We start from the raw sequence: 17,056 nt of genomic DNA, 5'->3' as shown, positions 1-17,056 counted from the left end.
CAATCCTCTCACCTCAGCCCCCCAAGTAGCTGTGACTACAGGCACATAACAAGCCCAGCTAATTTTTGTATTTTTTTGTAGAGACAGTTTACCCATGTTGGTCAGGCTGGTCTTGAACTCCTGAGTGCAAGCAATCCGCCCACCTTGGCCTCCCACAGTGCTGGGATTGAAATCGGCTTTGCAAAATTATGACTGAGACAGTGAAAGAGATCAAACTTAACTAACTCCATCTTGCTTGGAACCTCCAAGCTGTCTTTGTTCATTCCTGGGCCTAGGCTGAACTAACTTTGGGAGAAACTTAGTTTATAGTTTAAACGAAGATGGTAACAGCCCTTTCCCAAAGCAGACTTCCTTCTTGCCTGGGGACTAGATTGCCTTTGTAGGACTAACATTAGCCACGAGATTAGAAATTATGGTTTAGGAATCATGCAGCTGGAGGATACAAGATTCTGACCTTCTCTACATTGCTCCTAAGATCAGTGCTTGAGATATTTTGCAGACCCAGCACTTGATGGATCAGCTGGCACCACCCAGATTAATAAACTGGCTCAGCTGATCTTGTGGCCCCCACCCAGGAACTGACCGAGCACAAGAAGACAGCTCTGACTCCTTGTGATTTCATCTCTAACCAATCAGCACTCCTGGCTCACTGGCTTCCCCCCACCCACCAAGTTATCCTTAAAAACTCTGCTCCCTGAATGCTTGGAGAGACTGATTTAAGTAATAATAAAACTCTGGCCTCCCGCACAGCTGGCTCTGCATGAATTACTCTTTCTTTATTGCAATTCCCCTGTCTTGATGAAGTGGCCCTGTCTACGCAGCAGGCAAGGTGAACATCTTGGGCGGTTACAGGATTACAGGAATGAGCCACTGCTCCCAGCCCTGATTCTTTTTCTACATAAAAATGTCAGTAACAAATCAATCCATCATGGCTTTTGTCAGATTCTTCTGCTGACTTCAATTAGACTTCAACTTATCTCAACAGTAACCATAAAGCTTGGCTCCCAAATTCTTTGTAGTAAAGAATTTGGCCTTACCCAAAGAAAATATCTGGCTTTTACTCTAGACTTCTAGGAGGTACTCTGTCATACCTGACAGGAGAGTCTTTGTTTAGGATGGCGGATGGCCACACCAGATTTCAGGGTGGGGTTTATCACACCTAACAGTCTTAGGGTGGGAACGAGCCATACCAGAAAGGCCAATGATGTGACCTAGGGTCAGGGCTTTGGGTCTTGCAGTATCATAAAAACTGAAGTCTGAATTCAACCACATGGCAATCAATCAGTCAATCAATAAATTAATCCTGCTCATGTAATGAATCCCCAATAAAAATTCTGGACACTGAGATGGGTGCAGTGACACGTGCCTAAAGTCCCAGCTACTCAGGAGGCTGAGGCAGGGAGATCACTTGAGCCAAGGCGTTCAGGACCAGCCTGAGCAACATACCAAGACCCTGTCTAAGAAATAAAATTTTTTTTAAAAAATTTAAAACCCCACAGGTCAGGCAAGATGGCTCACACCTATAATCCCAGCACTTTGGGAGGCTGAGGCGGGTGGATCACCTGAGGTCAGGAGTTTGAGACTATCCTAGTCAACATGACAAAACCCCATCTCTACTAAAAATACAAAAACTTAGCCGGGGGTGGTGTATCACACCTGTAGTCCCAGCTACTTGGGAGGCTGAGACAGAAGAATTGCTTGAACCCAGGAGGCAGGGGTTGCAGTGAGCCAACATCATGCCACTGCACTCCCGCCTGGGTGACAGAGTGAGACTCCATCTTAAATAAGTAAATAAATAAATGAAACCACAAAACTCTGGACACTGAAGCTCAAGTGAGCTTCCTGGTTGGCAATATTCCATGCACATTGTCTCACATTGATGCTGAGAGGGTAACACTTCCTGACTTCAGGGGGATGGGACGATGGACGCTTCACAATTGAAAACCTCTCAGATTCTGCTCTGTGTGCCTCTTCCTTTGGCTGATTTTTATCTGTATCCTTTCCCTGTAATTAAACCGTCACTGGGAGAATAATAGCTTTCTGTAAATTCTGTGTCTTTATAGAATCCTAGCATCTAAGGGTAGTTTGGGAAACTCCTGAACTTGGAGTTGGTGAAGGCCATCTTGAGGATTAGCCCTCAGCCTTTGAATTCTGGCGGATGGAGTAGTGCTCCTCTTCAGCTGTCCCACAGCACTTGGTCACCATCTCTATCACAGCATCTAACATGTGCTTTTTGTTGTTTGCTTTTTAAATATTTAATTATGTAATGGCAAAAAAAATGCTCAAGGAGTGGAAAAGGGTTTACAGTGTGTGGTTATTTCATTAGTAGTGGTAGTGCAGTAATGAGGGAGAAACTGAGGCTCAAAGGGATAAGTAAATTGCTCAAAGCCACAAAGTTAATAGAGCCAAGATTCATTGAAACTTAGTCATTCTAGCTCCAGAGTCAAGCTTCTAATCACATCACTCTGCCTCAGCATTTGTTGCCAATAATAGAAACAAAACACAAAGGTTAAGCTTAAATCCTGCCCCCCACAAAGAAAAATAACAAACAAGGAATTCATGGTTGTCAGTTTCCCTCCCCTGCCCCTTCCTCCTCTCTCTTTTTTTCTCCACTCTGCCTCTGCTTTTGCCTGTGCAAGACTAATGGAAACAACAGACTTCAGCACTGGGGCTAAGGTAGGAATGAATGCAGAGATTTCAAAGGGAAAATCTACTGGACCTATAGCTAATGGGATTTGAAAGATAAAGAAGGAAAAGATCAGCCAAACCTTTGAAGTTTTTGACCTGGGTAACTTGGAGGGTGTTATCATCCATGATAATAGTGATTTGGAGAGAAGATAATAAACTTATTTAATTTGAACTCAAATAAGGTAATTTATGTACAATAACATTTACATAGGGTAAGCAGATTGATGAAACAGGTTGATGCCTTTTGGCAAAGGTATGTATTGTGTATCCACCACCTTAAAATCAAGATACAAAATTAGCTGGGCATGGTGGCATGCGCCTGTAGTCCCATGTACTTGGAAGGCTGAGGCAGAAGAATCCCTTGAGACCAGCAGTTCAAGGCCACAGTGTGTTTGTATGATTGTGCTGGTGAATAGTCACTGCACTCCAGCCTGGGCAACATAGTGAGACGCTGTCTCTGAAAAGAAATTGTGTGTGTGTGTGTGTGTGTGTGTGTGTGTGTGTGTTCGCCAGTCCCCAGAAAGTTCCCATGTGGCCCTTCCTTCCCTTGTCATGCCTAGTAACCATTAATTTGATTTCTATTACTCTAGATCAATTTTACCTGCTCTAGAACGTTATATAAACAATCATGTTATGTACTCCTTTGTATCTGGTTTCTTTTGCTCAGCATAATATCTGTGAGATTCATCTATGTTACTTCATATATCAGTAACATTTTTTTGGCCAAGAGTATTTCATTGTATGAATATATCACAATTTGGTTATCACTTTACCTGTTGAAGAACATTTGGGTAATTTGCAAATTAGAGTAATTATAAATGAAGCTGTCACAAACATTGAAGTACAGCCCTTTCATGGACAGACAGATGTTTTCATTTCTCTTCTTGTGTGTAAATACCTAGGAAGCTGAATTGCTGGCTCATAGGGTTGATGTATGTTACCTTTTCAAGAAACTGCCAAATGGTTTTCTGAAAGGGTTGCCCCATTTCGTATTCACACCAGCAATGCATGAATATTCTTGTTGCTCTCCATCCCTTGCCAACCCATGTTATTGCATCTTTTCCATTTTAGCTATTCTAGTGAGTATGCAGTAGTGTTTTACTGTGTTTTTTAAACAGCTTTATTGAGGTGTAGTTTACATACCATAAAAATTCACCATTGTAAGGGTACAGTTGAATGATATTTTTATTAAGTCCAGAGATTTGTGTAAACATCACCACAAACCAGTTTTCGAATATTTCTATCTCTCCAAAAAGCTTCTTCATGTCCATTTGCAATCGGTTTCTGCTCCCACTCTCAGCCCAAGGGAACCACTCATCTGCTTTCTGTCTCTATAAATTTACCTTTTCTGGATATTTCATGTAAATAGAATAATACAATAGGTAGTCTTTTGCTTCTGGCTTCTTTCACTTATCATAATATTTTTGAGGCTCATTCATGTTTCGCTTATATATCAAGAACTATAGAAGGTCTGAGATTTTACCCTACTTGCAGGCTAATCAGGTAGCCTGCCACAGTTTCATGTCTACTGACAGAAACCATGAGACTCCTGCATCATGGGCAAAGGACTTCATTACTCACGGCTCAGCAGGCAGCTTTGTGTTTGTGCTGTTTCCCCATGCCCCTCAGGTCCCAGGGAGTGGTACACGGGGCCTAGATGGATGCTGCACAGGCAGTGGACATAAACGTGTCAAAGCGAAGGGACCACAGGCTAAGGAAACCTTTATTTATATTTATTTATTTATTTATGACAGGGTCTTGCACTGTCACCAAGGCTGGAGTGCGGTGCGATGATCACAGCTCACTGCAGCCTTAACCTCCTAAGCTTAAGCAATCCTCCTACCTCAGCCTCCCAGGTAGTTGCGACTACAGGCACGTACTCAGATAATTTTGGTTTTGTTTGTTTTTTTGGAGAGAGAAGGTCGCACTATATTGCCCAGGCTGGTCTCGACCTCCTGGGCTCAAGTGATGTGCCCACCTTGGCCTCCCAAAGTGCTAAAATTACAGACATAAGCCACCATGCCTGGCCCTAATTTTTTATAAGAGGCTTCAAGCAAACCTACTCAACCTTTATCTTGGAGAGAGACATTGTCTTCATTAAACTGGATATCACACATGCCATCTCTGCTTTAGAGAGAGGTATTATCTCAATCTTCCAAAGCTGAAGCTGTTTGCTATACAATCATCTTTGAAAGGATGGTCTGGAACAGGCAATCAGTGTCTCAGACCATGGAGAATTTTTTTTTTTTTCTTTGAGACGGAGTTTTAGCTCTTATTGCCTAGGCTGGAGTGCAATGGCGCAATCTCAGCTCACTGCAACCTCCACCTCCCAGGTTCAAGCGATTCTCCTGCCTCAGCCTCCCAAATAGCTGGGATTACAGGCATGCGCCTCCACGCCTGGCTAATTTTGTATTTTTAGTAGAGACAGGGTTTCTCCATGTTGGTCAGGCTGGTCTCGAACTCCCAACCTCAGGTGATCTGCCCACCTCAGCCTCCCAAAGTGCTAGGATTACAGGTGTGAGCCACTGCACCCGGTAGGAGAGTTGTCTTCTAACAACATATCATTTATTTGTTCTTTCTTTTTCTTTCTTTCTTGCTTGCTTTCTTGCTTTATCTTTTCTTTCTTTCTTTTTCTTTCTTCTTTCTCTTTCTTTCTTCTTTCCTTTCTCTCTCTTTCTTTCTTCTTTTTTCCTGTCTTTCTTTCTTTTTGTTTTGTGCTGAATAGTAATATAAATTTTCTGTTCCAGAAAGCATGAAATACATAGCCATGGCCTGGCACGGTGGCTTAGGACTGTAATCCCAGCGCTTTGGGAGGCCCAGGTGGGCGGATCACGGGGTCAGGAGATGAGACCATCCTGGCTAACACGGTGAAACCCCGTCTCTACTAAAAATACAAAAAAATTAGCCGGGCGTGGTGGCGGGCACCCGTAGTCCCAGCTACTCGGGAGGCTGAGGCAGGAGAATGGCGTGAACCCGGGAGGCGGAGCTTGCAGTGAGCCGAGATCGCGCCACTGCACTCCAGCCTGGGCAACAGAGCTAGACTCCGCCTCAAAAAAATAAAAATAAAAAATTAGTCGGACGTGGTGGTGTGCTCATGTAGTCCCAGCTACTCAGGAGGCCGAGGCAGGAGAATCTCTTGAACCCAGGAGGCAGAGGTTGCAGTGAGCCGAGATCACACCACTGCACTCCAGCCTGGGCGACAGAGTGAGACTTCGTCTCAAAAAAAAAAAAAAAGAAAGAAAGAAAAACTGCCAAACTGTTTGCTAAAGTGTCTACATCTTTTACATTCCCGCCAGCAGTGTAAGAGAATCAGTCTAGCAGATGTGAATTGGTATCTTACTGTGATTTTCATTCACATTTCCCTAATAATTAAATGATGTTGAGTATATTTTTATGTGCATATTCACCAGTTGTATATCTTTGGGAAAAAGTTCATTTGAATCATTTGCCCATTTTCTAATTCATTATTTTTTAATTGTTAAGTTATAATAATTCTTTTATATTCTAGATACAAGTGCCTTAACAGATTAGTGGTATTTTTGAAAGTACCAATGTTTTAAATTTTGATAAAATGCAATTTATCATGTTTTCAAAAAATGGGTTTACTTTTGATAAATCTAAGAAACCTTTGCCTAATACGAAGTCACAAATATTTTCTGCTATATTTTCTTTTTTTTTTTTGAGGCAGAGTCTCGCTCTGTCGCCCAGGCTAGAGTGCAGTGGTGCGATCTCAGCTCACTGCAAGTTCCACCTTCCAGGTACATGCCATTCTCCCGCCTCAGCCTCCTGAGCAGCTGAGACTACAGGTGCCCACCACCATGCCTGGCTAATTTTTTTTGTATTTTTAGTAGAGACGGGGTTTCACCGTGTTAGCCAGGATGGTCTCGATCTCCTGACCTCGTGATCCGCCTGCCTCGGCCTCCCAAAGTGCTGGGATTACAGACGTGAACCACCACACCCGGCCCTCTTTTTTTTTTTTTTTTTTTTGAGATGGAGTTTTGTTCTTGTTGTCCAGGCTTGAGTGCAATGGCCCCATCCTGGCTCACTGCAACCCCTCCCTCCTGGGTTCAAGCGATTCTCCTGCCTCAGCCTCCCAAGTAGCTGGGATTACAGGCATGCGCCACCACGCCTGGCTAATTTTGTATTTTTAGTAGAGAGGAGGTTTCTCCGTGTTGGTCAGGCTGGTCTGGAACTCCCGACCTCAGGTTATCCGCCCGCCTCAGCCTCCCAAAATGCTGGGATTATAGGCACGAGCCACCACACCTGGCCTCTGCTATATTTTCTTTTAGGAGGTTTATCATTTTAGCTTTTACATTTAAGTCTATGATCCTACATTTAAGTCTATGATCCTACATTTAGGTCTATGAGATAATCTTTGTGTATTTTATGACGGAAGTTCACTTTTCTGTATATGGGTATCTATTAATAATTGTCCCAGCACCATTGTTGGAAAGGCTACCTCATTGAATTGTTTTGACACCTTTGTTTTCCTCATTGAATTGTTTTGACACCTTTGTTAAAAATCAATTCCCCATAAATGTAAGGTTTATTTCTGGACTCTCAATTCTGTTTCACTGATCTGTATGCCTATCCTTGCGCTAATACTACACTGTCTTGACTACTGTGGCCTTATAGTAAATTTTAATATTTAGTACTATAAATCCCCCACCTCTGTTCTCTTTTTAAAAAATTATTTTGACTTTTCTAGGTCTTTTACATTTTCATATAAATTTTAAAATTCGTTTGTGAATTAACAAAAAAAAGCTGCTATGATTTTGATAGGGATGCGTTAAATTTATAAATCAATTTGGGAAAGATTGCCATCTCGACAATATTGAGTCTTTGAATATGAACATGGAACGTCTTTTCACTTATTTAGATCTTCTTTAATGTGTCTCATTTATGTTTTGTAGTTTTTAGTGTACATTTTCTACTTTTTATTAAATTTATTGCTACATATAGTTTTGGTGCTACTATAAATGAAATTGTTTTCCTAATTTTATTTTTGGATTGTTTGCTGTTAATATATAGAGGTATAATTGGTTTTTTGTGTATTGTTCTTGTATCTTATAACCTCACAACCTGTTCATTAATTCCATTATTTTTTTGTGGATTCCTTGGGATTTTCTACATACAATATTGTGTTATTAGTGAATAAAGACAGTTTTACATATTCCTGTCCAATCAGAAAGCATTTATTTATTTATTTACCTTGTAGAAGGGTAAGAGTAAACATCCTTGCTTCGTTCCCGACTTAAGGGGAAGCATTTAGTTCTTCATTATTAAGTATAATGTTAGTTGCATGAAATTACTCTCCAAGAATTTTCAGAAACACAGCAAGTAAGACTGTTCATCTTGACGACAGTGTTCTTTGTCCCCCTAATTGGCTCAGATAAACCACAAGTACAATACTGGAACCAAATATTTTGCAAGCTGGGAAATATCAGAGGCTAGAAGGAGAAGAGAGACAGAGACAGAGATAGACATAGAGAAAGATATAGAGATGATACAGAGAGAGAATGGTAAAGGCGTGAGTGACTCATCTAAATGACATCAGCCAAGTGGATTCTATCAGTGGGTTGTAACCGAGATGGCTTGGAGGGCCCGGACAGGAAATGGTAAAAATCAAGAGAATGCCCAGTAGCTTTCCATCAGTATGAAGGACCTTATCTCAAAATAAGAGTAAGTGCTAGCTTACTCTGAGGACTGGGAAAATAGAGGCCCCCGGAACTGGCATTATCTGTGTGGGAAATGCTGTTGGAAGGACTGGGACAGGATGTAGACATGCATTAAGGGAGGGCAAATCCCTTCAGTGTGAAAGCAGAGCTTGAAGTATTACATTAGCCAAGTGTACCAGCTGCCCTGCCCATGAAATATTCATGCTAAAATCCCTGTCAATCAACAGAAACAACCTTGTCCCACTCAGACCTGCTAAAGAAGAGCTGTGCAGGTTATTCAGCAAATAGTAAGGGGAAAGGGACTTGACTTTTGTTGTCCACAGTGATGCCAAAGAAGCATTCAGTATTGAAGGTCACACTGTTCCCTTCCTTGTCTGTCTTTTGATTGAATGCTTCTGGGAGGCTAGGGAGTATGGCTGTGGTTCTCAAACTTGGATGTCTATGGGACTGAACTGTAGCCTTGTGAAATGCAGATTTCTGGGCTCCCATTCTTGCTCCCACTCCTTGTCTGATTCCATAGGTGAGGGTGGGGTTAGGGCAGGGAGTGTGCATCAGGTGATTTTGATATATGTAGCCTGCAGGCCATTCCTTGAGAAACACTGGGCCGGTGCAGTGGCTCATGCCTGTAATCCCAGCACTTTGGGAGGCCGAGGTGGGTGGATCACGAGGTCAGGAGTTTGAGACCAGCCTGGCCAGCATGGTGAAACCCTATCTCTACTAAAAATACAAAAATTAGCTGGGCGTGGTGGCACGTACCTGTAATCTCATCTACTCGGGAGGCTGAGGCAGGAGAATCACTTGAACCCGGGGAGGCGGAGGTTGCAGTGAGCTGAAATCGCGCCATTGCACTCCAGTCTGGGCAACAGAGTGAGTCTCCATCTCAAAAAAAGAAAAAAGAAAAGAAAAGAAAAAAGAAAAAGGAAAGAAACACTGGAGTGACTAAGAACATGAACTTCTGAGGCAGCCTACATAGTTGCATGACCTTGGAAGTATAACCTGATCTGTAAGGGTCTAAAGTTTCTCACTTGAGGGATGGTGATAATAATAACACCTACCTTCTTAGATGGCTGGAGGGAGCATTAAATGAGATAACTTGAGTAAAGTACACATATGAAGCACTCAAGAAATGGCAAGTATTGTTACCGTGAATTAAAAGAGAGATAGGCTGAGCATGGTGGCTCATGCCTGTAGTCAGCACTTTGGGAGGCCAAGGCGGGCAGATCTCTGGAGGTCAGGAGTTCGAGACCAACCTGGGCAACATAGTGAAACCCTGTCTCTACCAAAAATACAAAAATTAACCAGGTGTGGTGTTGCATGCCAGTAGTCCCAGCTACTCACGAGGCTGAGGGAGGAGAATCACTTGGATCCAGGAGGTGGAGGTTGCAGTGAGACAAGATTGCACCACTGGTGACAGAGTGAGACTCCGTTTGAAAAAAAAAAAAAAAGTTGGGTGCAGTGGCTCACGCCTGTAATCCCAGCACTTTGGGAGGCAGAGGCAGGTGGATCACGAGGTCAGGAGTTCGAGACCAGCCTGACCAACATGGAGAAACCCCATCTCTACTAAAAATACAAAAATTAGCCAGGCGTGGTGGCGCGTGCCTGTAATCCCAGCTACTCAGGAGGCGAGGCAGGAGAATTGCTTGAACCTGGGAGGCGGAGGTTGAAGTGAGCCAAAATTATGCCACCGCACTCCAGCCTGGGCGACAGAGTGAGGGAAAAAAAAAAGAGCGGGTTAAATGATCAATTTGTTACAGGAAAGGGGTCCCAATCCAGACCCCAAGAGAGGGTTCTTGGATCTAGCACAAAAAAGAATTCAGGGCGAGTCCACAGTGCAAAGTGAAAGCAAGTTTAATTAAGAAAATAAAGGAATAAAAGAATGCCTACTCCATAGAGCAGCCCCATGGGCTGCTGGTTGCCCATCTTTATGGTTATTTCTTGATGATATGCTAAACAAGGGGTGGATTATTCATGCCTCCCCTTTTTAGTCCATATAGGGTAACTTCCTGACGTTGCCATGGCATTTTTGTAAACTGTCATGGCAATGGTGAAAGTATAGCAGTGAGGACGACCAGAGGTCACTGTCATCGCTATTTTGGTTTTGGTGGGTTTGGCCAGCTCCTTTACTGCAACCTGTTTTATCAACAGGGTCTTTATGACCTGTATTTTGTGTTGACCTCCTGTCTCATCGTGTGACTCAGAATGCCTTAACTGTCTGGGAATGCAGCCCAGTAGGTATCAGCCTCATTTTACCCAGATCCTATTTAAGATGGAGTTGCTCTGGTTCACGTGCCTCTGACAAATTCATAATGGCTCCAAGTTCATCAGCAGATAACTGAAACCCAGCGCCCCCTCACTTTGACTCTGCCTCTCATGACCCTAGTATAAATTGGGACGTAGCAAAGAGTTAAATACCTGCAAAGGGCTTTGGTTTGGCATAGAGCCTGATACAGGAAGCTGTGCTTCCCACAGAGAGGTGGTGGCCTGACCTGTGGGGACATGGTGCAGTGATCTACTGGCCAGGTCTGCTTTGTAAAACTCTGACCGCAGGGGTCCATGTGACCTGCGTCTTTCTCTTACTTTGCCTCTGCAGTGAAGGGCCTGCAGGGAATGTCAGCGGTTCAGGATCAGTGCCGTGTGAAGGAAGGCACACTGACCCAATTTCCTATTCTGCCTCTCCCTCCTGTAAGCTGAGAGGTTTTGCACATGTCAGGTCACTTCTGTCAACTTGAGTTTCCTTATGTTCCAAAATAAGGGCAGATCAGATCTTTGTATGTGAGCAGGGTGGTTTAGCACTTTCACATATGGTCTCCGTTTTGATTCCCACAAGACTGTGGATTCCACAAAACAGGAATTCTATCTCAGGTCACAAGTGAGCAAATGGAGACTAAAATGGTGAAAGGACTTGTTCAAAGTCACAGGGTGAGTGTGGAACTCCAGCCCGACTCGTGTCCGGTGGTCTATACTACATTGCTATGTCCTCATTCGCTACCTTGAAGGTCAGCTGCGAGGAGTAAAAAAGGTTATGGATGTGAAAGTTCCTGGTACACTTTGAGGCACCATGCCACATCCTCGTCAGCCATAACAGGACATAAAGGTGGATGTCTGTTTAATGGAGTTACCATTTGGCTTTGGACTAACATGCCATTGTATTTTACAGAGAATACTCAACCGTATGTGCTTAGCCTACTGAGAGCTCTTCAATGTATTACACGGAAAATGTATATTTTCATCATCATGTTATTATCATCATCTTCCTTATCAGTAACAACATCGTTTATAACATACTGGCATACTACATACAGGGCCCTTATAGAATACTTCTTTAAATATAACATCACATTTATTCCCAACAAAGTCAAGTGAGGAATTAAAAATATCTATGAGAAAGACACTATTATTATCCTCATTATATAGGAGGAAGAGTTTAAGCATTTGGCCTCTACTCTGCCTGACTCTAGTCTTCCTGTTAATATCATCCTGCTCTATAACTTCTGTTTAGAGGTGACATGGATAATGTAGGAATCAGGATATATTTTTCTTCCCCTGTGAATGTTCACGTCTAAGTCTATTGAAATGAACTGACAATAGATAAATAGAAAAAAAGTGTAAGAATTTATTAATGTGGAATTTATTAAACATGCGAGTTCTGCAAATAGGAGACTCAAAGAGCCAGATGGCTGAAGCATGACTGAGGCATGTTGGCACAGCAGCGCTGAGGAGTTTTGGTTGGATTAAGGAGTGTGGGGATAGGTGGGAGGAAGACAGAGAGGAGGGAAATGAAAGTAATATTTACTGGGTATTTCCATATTGAGGGGAGGAGCTTTCTGTGTATTCCATTATAAATATTCACAACAACCCTGTGAGAGAGATGTTGTTATTTCTATTACATAAATAAAGATACTTAGATTTAGAGAACATAAAAACTTTGTCTCAGGACAAAACATAAATAAGTAACAGGACTGGGAGTAGAATCCACACTTTGGAATTGGCTGCAAAACCCATTGCTCTTCCGGTAATTCCTGATACTACTATGATCTTCTCAGATTATTCCATTAAAGGAATGCAGGGAACCCAAAATATGGCCCCATAGTATAATGAGTATTTTCAATTAAAGGCCCTTAGAGAACAACAGATGCTGGAAGAGACTTTTCTCCTACCTACATAAAGACCTGACAGATCCAACAAGGAGAACAATTGTTTTTTTCTCCTCCCTTCCTGTCTCTCAATCCTCTACTTCTCCCAAAGACAGGATGAAGTTGTTCTCTGAAATTTCTTTATCTGTCAAAATTCAGACCTCCCTGTATTAGGGTTCTCTAGAAGGACAGAATTAATAGGATAGATGTACGTTTAAAGAGGAGTTTATTAAGGTGTATTAACTCACATGATCACAAGGTGAGGTCCCACAATAGGCCATCTGCAAGCTGAGGAGCAAGGAAGCCAGTCCGAGTCCCAAAGCTGGAGAACTTGGAGTCTGATGTTCGAGGGCAGGAAGCATCCAGCACGGGAGAAAGATGTAGGTTCAGACGTCAAGCCAGTCTAATCTTTCCATGTTCTTCTGCCTGCTTTTATTCTGGCCTCGCTGGCAGCTAATTAGATTGTGCCCACCCAGATTGAAGGTGGGTCTGCTTTCCCAGTCCACTGACTGAAATGTTAATCTCCTTTGACAACACCCTCACAGACACACCCAGGAACAATATTTTGCAACCTTTAACCCAATCAAGTTGACATTCAATATTAACTGTCACACTCCCCAAAAGGAAAACAATTATCTCTGGTCCCTTCCCTGAATTTCCATTAACTGAACTCATATTGCAGGAAGAATGACTGAAGTCAGTCAGCACACCTGGACAGACTTGTCACAAACCCCTATTCACTCTGCAGGCCCAACCAACTTCTGCCAGGCCATTTTTATGTTCCTCAAACCCACTAAATTGTCCGATCACTGAGGCTGGGAGTTTGAGACCAGCCTGGCCAACATGGCAAAACCCTGTCTCTACTAAAAATGCAAATATTAGCTGAGCTGGGCATGGTGGCACTTGCCTATACTCCCAGCTACTCGGGTTGTAACCACCCAAGGGGTTCACCTTAGCTGCAGCCTAGACAGAGCTGATTCATCCAGACGGGAATTTCAACAGAGAAAGAGTAATTCACGCAGACCTGGCTGTGAGGGACACTGGAGTTTTATTATTACTCTCTGGACTTTCAAGGAGCAGTGTTTTTGAGGGTAACTTGGTGGGTGGGGGGAAGCGAGTGAGCCAGGAGTGCTGATTGGTTAGAGATGAAATCACAAGGAGTCAGAGCTGTCTTCTTGTGCTCAGTCAGTTCCTGGGTGGGGGCCACAAGATCAGCTGAGCCAGTTTATTAATCTGGGTGGTGCCAGCTGATCCATCAAGTGCTGGGTCTGCAAAATATCTCAAGCACTGATCTTAGGAGCAATGTAGAGAAGGTCAGAATCTTGTATCCTCCAGCTGCATGATTCCTAAACCATAATTTCTAATCTCGTGGCTAATGTTAGTCCTACAAAGGCAATCTAGTCCCCAGGCAAGAAGGAAGTCTGCTTTGGGAAAGGGCTGTTACCATCTTCGTTTAAACTATAAACTAAGTTTCTCCCGAAGTTAGTTTAGCCTAGGCCCAGGAATGAACAAGGACAGCTTGGAGGTTAGAAGCAAGATGGAGTCGGTTAAGTTAGATCTCTTTCACTGTCTCAGTCATAATTTTGCAAAGGCGGTTTCAGAGTGGCTGGGACACAAGAATGGCTTGAATCCAGGAGGTGGAGGTTGCAATGAGCTGAGGTTGCACCTCACAGAGTGAGGCCCTGTCTCGAAAAAAAAAAAAAAAAAAAAAAATTCTAAGAATTATTTACTATTCCCCTGAAATTGTCCATATTTTCCTATCTCCGCCACCCCTCTGTGAAATAAAGTTATATAAGTATTTTGACTCCATTGGTATATTGGGTAATCACTCTGTGATTCTCCTTTGAGTACGCATTAATAAATTTGTATGCCTTTTCTCAAATTATTCTGCCTTTTGTAAGTTGATTTTTTCAGCGAACCTTCCAAGGGCAAAGGGGAAGCCCTACACCATATATCTAGACTGTCCCATATGTCTAGAATCCCCAAACTTAATTTATAGAGGCTAAATCTTACCTATGCTGGGTTTCAGCTTAAAATTTCTTTTTCTTCTGTCTCCACAAAACCCAAGGAAAGACTCTTCCTTTTGAAATGCAGGTAATTTTTGATGTTTGAGAGGCAAAGTGTATTAATAAACATGTGTGACCTAAAACCTGCAGCGATCACGTGGTGGAATGAAAAGCTAGCACTTTGCTACTGATGCCTGGGTTTCGGCCCACATTCTGCCACTAACTGGCTTTACTGAGCTTCAGCAGCTCAATGCTTTAAGCCAGTGAAGTTGGTTGAAAAGCTTTTTATGGATCTACTGTTTAATGCATTTAATTGGGCTTTTTGATTTTATAAAGGTGGAATTTGACAGTAAAACCCATAGTGAAGGTTGATTGTGTAGCGCCTTCTATTTATCAGGAAAACTTTTTTTGCATTCTGGGTTTGTCAGCCATTAGCCAAATGAAAATCATGGAAGAGACAGAAGATTTTAAATGAGAGAAAAGGAAGGGTGAGTCAAAAAGTAACACTAGACTGGGCACTTGTTTTAGCAGGTAATCCCCAATAATCCACATAAAGTAAGAATAAAACACCACAGTTATTAAATGCCCTGAGGTTCTTGCTTTTAATCCCCCTTTTCTTAAAAAGTTATCTGTTCCATATGTACAAGGCACTTCCCATCCTCCCCTGACTGTCTCTATCACCACCCTCCCCAGTGCTAGAGAGATTCGTTTATTCAAGGATTTATTTAGTATTGATCAACAGCCCATCTGCCTTGCATAAAAAAAATTAAAAAGCAAAATATGGTCCTTTTCTGTTCTTTTAACACAGGAATGAGTGCCCTTCCCCCACACTACTCACTGATACACCTCCTTTTTCAATTATTTTGTATGTAAAGCAAAGAAATTCCTTGCTTCAGCTATCCTAAGCTTACCAAATCTAGGCTTTGTTCCTAGGCCCCTAAAATTCACTCCTCCAGAAACTCAAGTCTTTGAGGAGTATGGTTGGCCCCTAGCTGGCATTTTGTAAATCAATCTCTGAGAGCTTTACCCACCTGTGAAGTCTTTTCAAAGTCTTTATGATTCTGGATAAACACCAGGATGCAAACTCCAATAGGGGGAGTCTCAGGAAAGGTTGTTTTTCCTTTCTTTTGGGCTATTTGCGTGAATCTTGGTCAAGATTTTTGCAAAGAAATGATTAAAATATGACAGCAACACTAAGTGGTGATTAGAACAAGAAAATGGACAAATGTCATGAGCATAGGCTAAAGGCGAAGTCAGTGAAATTAAGTGATTTTGGTAAAGCAAAAGAGCCACTTTCCACATTAAGGTCTATCTTTGCTTTTTCTAAATCAGCCACATTCAGAATAGCTTGCTTGCTTGCTTGCTTGCTTGCTTCCTTCCTTCCTTCCTTCCTCTCTTTCTTCCTCTGTCTTTCTGTCTTTTTCTCTCTATCTTTCTCTCCTTTCTTTCAGATGGAGTCTCGCTCTGTTGCGCAGGTTGGAGTGCAGTGGTACGATCTTGGCCTACCGCAACCTTGGCCTAGGTTCAAGCAATTCTCCTGCCTCAGCCTCCTGAGTAGCTGGGACTACAGGCACCCGCCACCACACCCAGCCAACTTAGAGTAGGTAACTTTTTAAGCTATGTTTTTTCTCCTGTGGCATCTGAAAACCTGTAGTACTAACCTCAGATAGTTGATCATGAACAAACACCTAAGCATCTGCTCTAAGAAACAGAATGCTGTTGCTTCTTGCACAATATAGTCATGCAAAAGAAAAACATTTGCCTCTTGCTAGAGATGGATTGGATGCAGTGATGGGGAGGTAGAAGGTGTGCTGCTTTGTCTTAGAACCCCCAGATATTCACAATACTTGTGACTTTTAAATTAGCTGCCAAAAACTGACATGGACTTCATTTTGATCCAGGAGAAGTTAGCCATCTAGAGTCTTTTGATTACTAAGGCCTCCCCCCAAAAAAAGTTTTATGGACACCTTAGGGTTGCACATCTGTGAAAGCAGATGCAATATCAGACAGAAGGTGGTAAGGGTGGAGGCTCTGAGTGAGTGAACCTTTGGAAACATAGGAGAGAGCCAATTAGTCAGTATTTGTCTTTCAGCACAGTGTTTTCAATGTCTGGCTGGCCTGGGGACCACCTACATCAGCAATTCCCAGGAGGATTGTTTAAAATGCAGATGCCCCAGATCTATTAAATCAGAGTCTCTGTGGGTGGGCTCTGGACTGTAGAGTTTAACTAACTTTTCAGATGCTTCTTCTGCATGTTGGAGTTTAAAAAGCATTGTTTTAAAATTGGTGTAGCCAGGCTTACCTATTGCAACTTGGAATTAGAAAGAGATGATCACTGACAAAAATGCCAAACTCAGTAAAATATTTGAAGAGATTTATTCTGAGCTAAATATGAGTGACCATGGCCTGAGGCACAGTCTAAAGAGGTCTTGAGAACGTGACCCAAGGCAATTGGGTTACAGCTTGGTTTTATACATTTATACATTTTATACATTTTATACATTTAGGAGACATAAGACATCAATCAATACATGTGAGGTATACATTGGTT

This window comes from Pongo abelii, chromosome 1 (genome assembly GCF_028885655.2).
Source record: "Pongo abelii isolate AG06213 chromosome 1, NHGRI_mPonAbe1-v2.0_pri, whole genome shotgun sequence".
Taxonomy (NCBI): domain Eukaryota; kingdom Metazoa; phylum Chordata; class Mammalia; order Primates; family Hominidae; genus Pongo; species Pongo abelii.
This window is presented reverse-complemented; position numbering follows the sequence as displayed.